We start from the raw sequence: 9,201 nt of genomic DNA, 5'->3' as shown, positions 1-9,201 counted from the left end.
CTCAGCGGCGTCGTCAAAATATGTGTGTCGCACAACGTTGGGGAGTCGAGGCATGCGAAAAGATGGAGGCATCAACTTGATGCGCTGTCCATTTATTAATCCAGTTGTTCCTCCTCCTATTGGCATGCAACCGCCGCCTCCGCCTCCAATTCCTCCTGTCGGCTCGCAACCGCCCCCAATTCCTCCCGTTGGAAGTCAACTTGTTCCTCCTCCTATTGGCATGCAACCGCCGCCGCCGCCTCCAATTCCTCCTGTCGGCTCGCAACCGCATCCTCCCGTTGGAAATCAACCTCTTCCCCCAACTGATGCGCCTGCATGGTTCCACGATCTACACAACAAGTTGATTAGGATGGAAGCGGGCCCGCAATATCATCACATGTTGCGACTGCTGGGGCAACTAGAAAGGGCCTATGGCTGGATAGACAAACAAGCATCACTGTCTAATGTTGATCGACCTAGCCAGGTTGCGGCTTGGTTCAAACGAGCTCGGAAGTGGACGGCGGCCAACGATGACATTCGTATTAAGGATGTGGCTGTTTTTTCGACCCAATGGCGAGCTTGGTGGACTCGGACAGCCCACCCACCTGGCGCAAGGGACCCGCCGGGAGAACTTTTGCGGGTGGCATCGGATGGTCGAAGTTGGGGAGATCTTGCCTTGCCAGGCAAGAGCGGAATGTCAGTCATCGTTGCAACCCTTGGGTGGTGGGGACATGAGCTTAGTTTAGCTAAGCTGCCCTTGTCGAAGTTGTGGGAGGAGGCAACTGCGGAGGTGACCTGGGTGCTGGAAAATCTTGTCAAAGATGCTCCCACAGAGATTATCCGACTCCGTGCTGACTGGCAGCAGCAGGAAGCTAATGGACAAGGCAAGAAGGGAAAACGTAAACTGTAGTGTAGTCGCGGTTTGTGTAAATAGTGAGAATGTCGAGTCAAGTTGTGAAAGAATTCGTCAAACTTGTTTTTTTTTACTGAGACTGATTTAAATTGTTTCTGCTCTGTCGTAAACTGTAGTTGTGTGTAAATAGTAAGAATGTCGAGTGAAGTTGTGAAAGAATTCGTCATGTTTTACTAGGACTGATTTAAGTTGTTTCTGCTCTGTCGAATTCGCGATTCAAATCAAAGGTAGTCAATTTTTTAGATGAAGAATAAGAATGATCATGGCAGTCGTTGGGCATGCTCGACTATTGTTTGTAACATCAGAAGTGACCTAAAGTGTAAGAGATTGGGACCAACAAACACAATTTGATTAACTGTGATTGCCTGACTGGCACCCGTGGTCCGTGTGATTGCGCTGGTGACGGAGTGATATATCACCTATTTGGCAGCTGCCAGAGCCTGGCTGCTCACAGAAGCTTTGTAATTGAATGGCCTGACAGCTGCCGGGTCATGTTTGATATATATTACAGCTATGGCTCACGTAGCTCGGCCCGATACGCTGGCCAGACTACTGGGTCCTCTCCCTCCGTCCCTCGTCCCGCCGTTCCTTCACACCGACTGGTGGTCGTCCCTTCGTTCGGGTAGTTTTCTTGCCTGATCCTTGGGAAGAGTTTGTCTTCTCGGGCGGCCCTTCGTTGGATGAGGCGGAAGCGGGTGTTTCGTTCAGCTTCCTCCCGTTGGCGGCCTGGTTGGATGATCAGTTCCCGAGCCCCGAGAGTGATCCGGAGGGTGCCGAGTCGGCGGCCTCGGTGGTGAGGCGCATCTCTCCTGCTCCGGCGGTTCGGGCACGGTCTTCGCCTTCGATGGAGGTCGACGTGGAGCGTGATGGTGCCCCGCCGGTTTCGACCCTGCTCTTCCTACCCTCCGACTCGGGTTCGGATTCGGATGTGGAGGTGATCGCCGGCCCTCGTCGTTTGTCTTCGGTGGGGATCGACGCCTCTGAACACGAGTCGGCTACGGATGCCCTTGACCCTTCCTTCTCCCCAGCCGTGTCGCCTGCCCTGTTACAACGGGATCTTGGCACTCCCCTGGCCCCTCGGCTTGTGTCCACCGGTCAATTGGCGCTGTTTCGCGGGGAGCCTCCCTGCCTGCCCGGAACCGTGGTCCGGTCCCTGTCCCCTCGCTGCGACTACTGCATCGCCCACGATCGCCTGTGCACCGTGTGGGACGTTCTGGAGGGTTCCCCTCAAAAACTACCCGGCCCTGTACGTCGGGCCTGCGACGCCTGCAGCCCCCTTCATCGCGCCTGCTTGCGCTGGCGGTCGTTTGCGGATGCGTATAAGGCCCACTCTACGGACTTGCGCAATTTCTCCTTCGAGTTTTGAGAGCGTCAAGTCGAGGAGGGCGAGTTTGAGTTGTTGCGCCCGGACCCACGCTTTGCTGACTTGGTCGGGTTATCTTTATCAGTCCCTTACCGGTCATTCCTGTTCTCCTATTGGCCTCGTTCCAACGAAGATTTGTTCAGGCGAAGCACTACCCCGGTGGTCGGCCCTTCTTCGGGCCGTCGTCGCCGCCCGGTCGCCCTTTCGCCAAGGTCTTCTCGGGACTCTTCTCCATCTCCCGTGCGCAAGCGAGCTCGCACCCGCTCGCCACCATCGCCGGGTTCGTCCCGCCCGAGACCTCGCCACAACTTCCGCCGGCCAACCTCCCCTGTCGCGGATCACTCGCTAGGAGAAACGTCTTTCCGGCCGCACATTCCTGCGGGCAAGACCCGCCCCCCTTCTTATCCCACTATGTGAGAACATCCGGAGAGGGAAGGAGTTGATGGAGCAACTGGACTTGCTGAACGCCACAGGCAAGCTCGTGCTGAACGCCACAGGCAAGCTCGTGCAAGAGAAACCAAAACTGAAACCAAGACCACGAAAGCCGAAGTCTGTATCAACAGCACCACCTCGGCGTTCTCTGCGCAATAAAGACAATGGGAGCGAGGACGTGACGGAGGATAGCGATATGGCAGGACCGCCACCTTCAAGCAGTGAGGAGAATGAGTTTTCTGATGCTGCTGCTGCCGACGAGTCCAATCCCTCTATTCCCAGCGACAACGACCCGCTCAACATGGATGTTTCACCTGTCGAGCTCGACAATAACGCCTTGCAGCTCGATAAAGCCACAGCCTTAAACGCCAGCCAGACCGAAATCGTAACCGACAAACCCGATGTGTCCAGCCAGTCGGACGAGCTTCCCGATCTACATGCCAATTCCGATGTACCCGACGCCACCAGTAAAGAACCCCTTGAGAGTGCCGCCGAGCCGCCGCTACCAGCAAAGATCTCAAATCCCATTCCTCCACCGCGAGCTGGCGGAGGACTGCTGAGAGAGCTCCTCCGGCTGGATAGGGCCAAGGCCCTGACACCAATTCCTGCCTGTCCTGAAATGACATCAACCTCCGCATGGCTATGCAAAGTCTATGATGAATTTGCGACGGTGAATCTGGGTGCATTCTTCAATGATTTGCTTGCGAAGTACCTGGCATTGGAACGGGCGTATAAGTACGCAAATGGGTCTGACCGGCTGGCCGCTGACCAGCGGCCGCCCCAGTTAGCAGAGTGGATTCGACATAAGCAAATTGCCAAAGCTGCCTACTGTGAAATCAAATCCATTCCGATCTTTGCGAAGCAGTTTTAGAGCTGGTAGATTGGGCTGCAGCCATCATGGTGGGGCTTAACGGCCGAGGGGTGGCCTGGGAGTAAGAAGCAGAGAAATGAATCGTGGGGCGGACTTGTGGCCCCTGGTATTAATGGGATGGTCACTGCTGTTGTCATGTTGTACTGGTGGGGCTGCGCAGAGAAGATGTGATGCGACTCGTTCTCCAGGGTCGCGGGAACAGCGAAAGAGTTGGTAACCATAAGGTGGCTCGGAGTCACTGGGTTCCAGCAACTCGCGAGCAAGGTAGCCGTCTACGTACGGCAGGACGGGGTCTCTTACAGAGGACCCGGCTCTGAGGCTGAAGGTACAGACCGAAGGGAAAGAGTAAGACAGGATGAGAGCTAGAAGCAAGGTTTATACGCGCGTGACTGCTGGTCATGTGCGGCTGTCAGGGGAACCTCCCTTTCGGCCCCTCGGAGACGATTCCGATTCCGGTCCGACTCCGGTTCCGACTCCGGTGATCGCATCACCGCCTCCGTCAGGCGCATCGCCGCCCCCGCCTGGCGATCCCCCTGGGACCTGGCCTGCGACATGGCGCAGGCATACTGCACGGCAACAACGATCAACCTTGGCGCGTCAAAGAGCGCAGTATATAGTTCCGCTACCTAGCAGGCGGACCCTTAGAGTTTCTTCTCTTTGGATCCTCCCCTGCTAGGTCAGCCTCACTTGTATTTGCTTACTTCTATTCACTCTTTGGATCCTCCCCTGCTAGGACCTTGATCTCAGGCCTCCGGGGTTGCCCTTACAGCAGAAGAAACTCTCTACGGGATCAACCGGACAAGATTGCCAGGTTCGGGCGCTGACTCAGGCTCGGAGTCCGAGTCCACTCCGCCCTCGCCACCGCCCCTGCCACTTGTCCCCTCCTCCTCTGCCACTCCTGTCGTCCCCGCACCTGTCATGCCTTCCGGAGCTACTCCCTGACGCTGACACTCGGCTGGATGCACTCGAGGCGAAAATCGACCACCTAACTGAGGCCCTTACTCTCCTCACCACCCAGGCTTCCGCTGCCGCTGCCGCCGCTAATACTGCTGGCGGACCCCAAACACCACCACCGGAGACGTCGATTCCGACTCCGACTCCGGTTCAGGGCGATTCCGAGGCCCTCTTTGGCGACATCAACCTCGCCTCAAAATTGGTTTTACGACCAAACCCCCCGTTCACCTTTAACGGCGACCGGAAACGCGGCCGCGCGTTCCTCTCGCGGTCCGCACCTCGCGCCCGCCTTGCCCCTGAGGCCTTCGTGGTCAATGGAGAGGCGAGCGAGGAAAAGGCCGTCCGCTATGCCATGTCATTTATGGCAGAAGGACCTGCTCAGCAATGGGCGGAGCGCCACGGAAGCAAAGCCCCGTTTCCGTTTCCGTCCTGGGGCTCGTTCGTTTCCGAGTTTCGACTCCGGTTCGTCGAGGAGAATGAGCAAGATCACGCTCTCTCCAAACTGGAGACTTCCGCCTATCACATGGGCACCAAGGATGTCTACCAGTACACTGACGACTTCGAGGACCTGATGGACCTTGCCGGATTCGAAGACACGTTGGTCAAGGTGACCAAGTTCCGCCACGGACTTGATCCCCTGATCAACAACGGAATCACGTCCTCGAATGACCCCCCGGACCTCCGGGACTATCTTAGCTGGCGCACCCGGGCCTTCCGTCAATACGAGGCCCTGGTCCGGGCCAAGCTGATCAAGTCAGCCGCCCCCAAGACGCCTGGCGGTTTGATTCGGACTCCGTTTCCGGTCAACCGCGTCCCGGCTCCGGCCCCCTTCCGCCCGGTGGCTCCGGTCGTGCCACCCGCGGCCCGCGCCCCCGCTCCGGCGCCTCCAGCTCCCGTTCCTATGGAGTTGGATCGCACCAGAGCCGTAGTGGTAGTATTTAGCCTAAATCCAGTAGGTGTACCTAGGAAATGCATTGCCTAGAATACTAGGTACAGCTAGAGACTATGTATACCTAGAGCTTTAGCCTAGTAATTCTCCCTAGGCCAAAGCATTATTTTAATAGGAATATATATTATTACTCTTTATCTGGTATTCTATTACCTAAGCTAGTGCACCCATTTATATAATGTTTTTAATGTGGGACCATTTCTGATTGCCATCAGTACTTTTGATGGCTATATTACAATACATCATTTTTGTCCAAATTAGGATTATCATTGACACAGGCCTTCCCAACTATATACCGGGTCATCGGCCTGAAGAAAAGGAGTTTAAAGTATTATATATGTATTAATATTAATATTATAGGTATTATATCACCATTTATTCCATCATTGATGCTATATTGATCCAGACACCCTGAGATGATTCTAGCCTAGATCACTGGGTACACCTAGGCTAGGTACATTTAGTATCCTAGGCAATGCATTTCCTAGGTGCACCTAAGCCAGGAGGCTAATTCTTACAGCTATGGGTGCGCACCAGGGCTCGGGGTGCCCCTCGTCGCGCCTGCTTCAGGTGCGGCGACCCAAACCATCTCGCCCGAGATTGCCCCCTCCCCGCGGATGTCCGCTCAATGGACATCCTCGACGAGGTGATCCAACAACTCGGTGACGAGATGTTAGCGGAGTTGATCGCCCGCTACTCGGACACAGCTGCGCTGCCGGAAACAGCCGCGGAGTCGATGGCCGGAGAGGATTTTGTCCCCGCGACGAGTGACTGGTGTGCCCTCGTTCGGCGTCCGTAAATCGTTTCGCTTGTTTGTATGATGAATCAATTCCTTTGCCCTACAACGAGCCTGAAACAAAAGACATACCCTCCCCCCCCCGTTTCAACTCCGTCTCCGACTCCGCCCGCGACTCCGGTCATCGTCCTTCGCCGCCTCACTGCCTGGGAAAAGAAATTGCCCAAGCAGTACACTGTCGCTGCTTCCCCTGGAGTGAACTCCCTCCACCTCCCGTTGGAGCTAGAGTCCACTACCAGCGCCTTAAGCTCTCGCTCTCTGGCCTGGTTGACTGTGGTGCCACCTCCGACTTTATCGACACGAACTATGTCGCTCGGAATGGCATTCCGGTCCGCACCCTGGTGCAACCGATTCCGGTCTTTAACGTTGATGGCACTCCGAACGACGCCGGCTCCATCAACCAGATCGCGGACTTGGTCTTACGCTACAAAGGCCATTCCGAGCGTGTCCAACTTCGCCGTCACTCATCTTGGTAAACAAGACCTTATTCTGGGGTACTCCTGGCTGCGGAAGCATAACCCGGAAATCAATTGGGAAACCAAGGAGGTCAAGATGACACGGTGCCCCCCTGGTTGCTCCACTTGCCGCGAGGAAGAACGCGTTGAACGGACTGAGCTACGGCGACTCCGGCTGCTCCAGAAGCGACTCCGCTCCGGCCCGTTCCCCTCGGTCTGCGCCATGGACCTCTCTGGGCCTGACGACGGAGACGATTCCGTCTCCGGTGACGACTCCGCCCTGCCTGATCTGATGCCGGACTCCGACGACGATGAAGACGATGGTCAGCTTGAAGATGGTGACCGCATCTTCTAAACCTCGTTCCGCCCCTCAGAGGAGATACGCGCTGGCAGTACTGTCTCACAACGCCTGGCCGAAGCCTTCGCCAGGAACTCCGCCCCTCCGCCCTCCGAGATCCCGGACTGGGCTAAGGAGTTTCAGGATGTCTTCAACAAGGAGTCCTTCGACACGCTACCGGAGCGGAGAGCCTGGGACCACGCCATTGAACTCGTCCCCGACGCTAAGCCCACCAACTGCAAGGTGTACCCCATCTCGCCCCTCGAGCAACGCGAGCTCGACGCTTCATCGAGGAAGGGCTTTTGACGGGCCGGATTCGCCCCTCCAAGTCTCCGATGGCGTCTCCGGTCTTCTTCGTCAAGAAGAAGGACGGCGGACTCCGCTCGTCCAGGACTACCGTGCTCTCAACGGATGACTGTCAAAAACCGGTACCCCCTTCCGCTAATCAACGACCTCATCAACCGGCTCAAAGGCGCTCGTTACTTCACCAAACTCGGCGTCCGTTGGGGCTTCAACAACGTCCGGATCAAGGAAGGTGACGAGTGGAAAGCGGCTTTCCGGACTAACCGAGGCCTGTTCGAGCCCTTGGTGATGTATTTCGGCCTGACAAACTCTCCCGGACGTTCCAAACGATGATGAATGACATTTTTCAGGACCTCATCCTCTCCGGAGACGTCATGATCTACCTTGACGACATCCTGATCGCCCATTCCGACCTCCGGAAACACCGGCAGATTGTTCAGGAGGTCTTGCGGCGACTCCGAGAGCACAAGTTGTACCTCCGAGCGGAGAAGTGCGACTTTGAAAAATCGTCAATCGAGTACCTCGGAGTCATCATCTCCCACAACCACGTCGAAATGGACCCCGTCAAGGTCGCAGGCGTCTCCGCTTGGCCGACTCCGGAAAACAAGAAGGACATTCAGCAGTTCCTTGGGTTCGCTAATTTCTACCGCAGGTTCATTCGGGACTTCTCGACCCTTGCGCGCCCTCTTTTCGTGCTCACCAAAAAGGACCAGCAATGGACTTGGGGCGACGCGGAGGCCTCCGCGTTCCAAGCGATCAAGGACGCAGTCACCTCGGAACCGGTCCTGGCGATTCCGGACGACGCACGGCCTTTCCGACTTGAGGCGGACAGCTCTGATTATGCGACGGGGCGGTTCTTTCACAATCCGCCCCGGACGGGAAGTGGCACCCTGTAGCATTCTATTCCAAAAGCTTAAATGATGTCCAGCGCAACTCACGAAATCCACGACAAGGAGATGCTGGCGATCATCCGCGCACTCGAGGAGTATAGACACTTCCTCGAGGGCGCCGCGCATCCCGTCGAGATTTGGACTGACCATAAGAATCTGGAGTACTTCAGGAAGACGCAGCACCTCAACCGGAGACAGGCCCGCTGGTCCCTCTACCTCTCCCGGTTCGACTTCACGCTGCACCACAAGCCCGGCCGCGACATGGGCCGACCTGACGCCCTCTCTCGGAGACCCGACCACGGAATCGATTCCGACAACTCCGACGTCGTCCTTCTGCGGCCCGAACTCTTCCATGTCCGCGCTCTCGAAGGTGTTTCCGTTTCCGGCCCTGGTTCTGAACTCCTTCGCGACATCCGCGATGCCCTCTCCGGTGAGCCTGACTTAGAGGAGCCCGTCGCACTAGCGGCCCGGCAACTCCTAAGGGTCCAAGGTCAAGCTCGAGGCCCCCGCTCGAGGCCCCCACTCCTCACGTTCCGACGAGTGGGCCGTCTCCGGCGGTCTTCTCCATTTCCGAGGAAAGATCGTCGTACCAAAGGACAAGGACCTCCGGAGACGCATCATCGAGCTCTGCCATGACACCCGAGTCGCCGGACACGCTGGTCGCTTCAAGACCTTGGAGTTGGTCTCCCGGAACTACTGGTGGCCTCAGATGTCTCGCCATATTGGCCGGTACGTCGCGACCTGTGACTTGTGCTGTCGCACCAAAGCACTTCGGAGACTGCCCCACGGAGAGCTGCACCCGACGGAAACGCCCCCAGAGCGTTGGCATACCGTCTCCGTCGACTTCATTGTCGAGCTTCCGGAGGCCCATGGGTACGACGCGATCATGGTCGTCGTCGACACCCTCGGGAAGCGTGCCCACTTCTCGGAGTGTCACACCACGGTCGACGCAGTAGGGG

Source organism: Mycena indigotica (assembly GCF_014461135.1).
Source record: "Mycena indigotica strain 171206Taipei chromosome Unknown Mind.scaff0008, whole genome shotgun sequence".
NCBI lineage: Eukaryota > Fungi > Basidiomycota > Agaricomycetes > Agaricales > Mycenaceae > Mycena > Mycena indigotica.
This window is presented reverse-complemented; position numbering follows the sequence as displayed.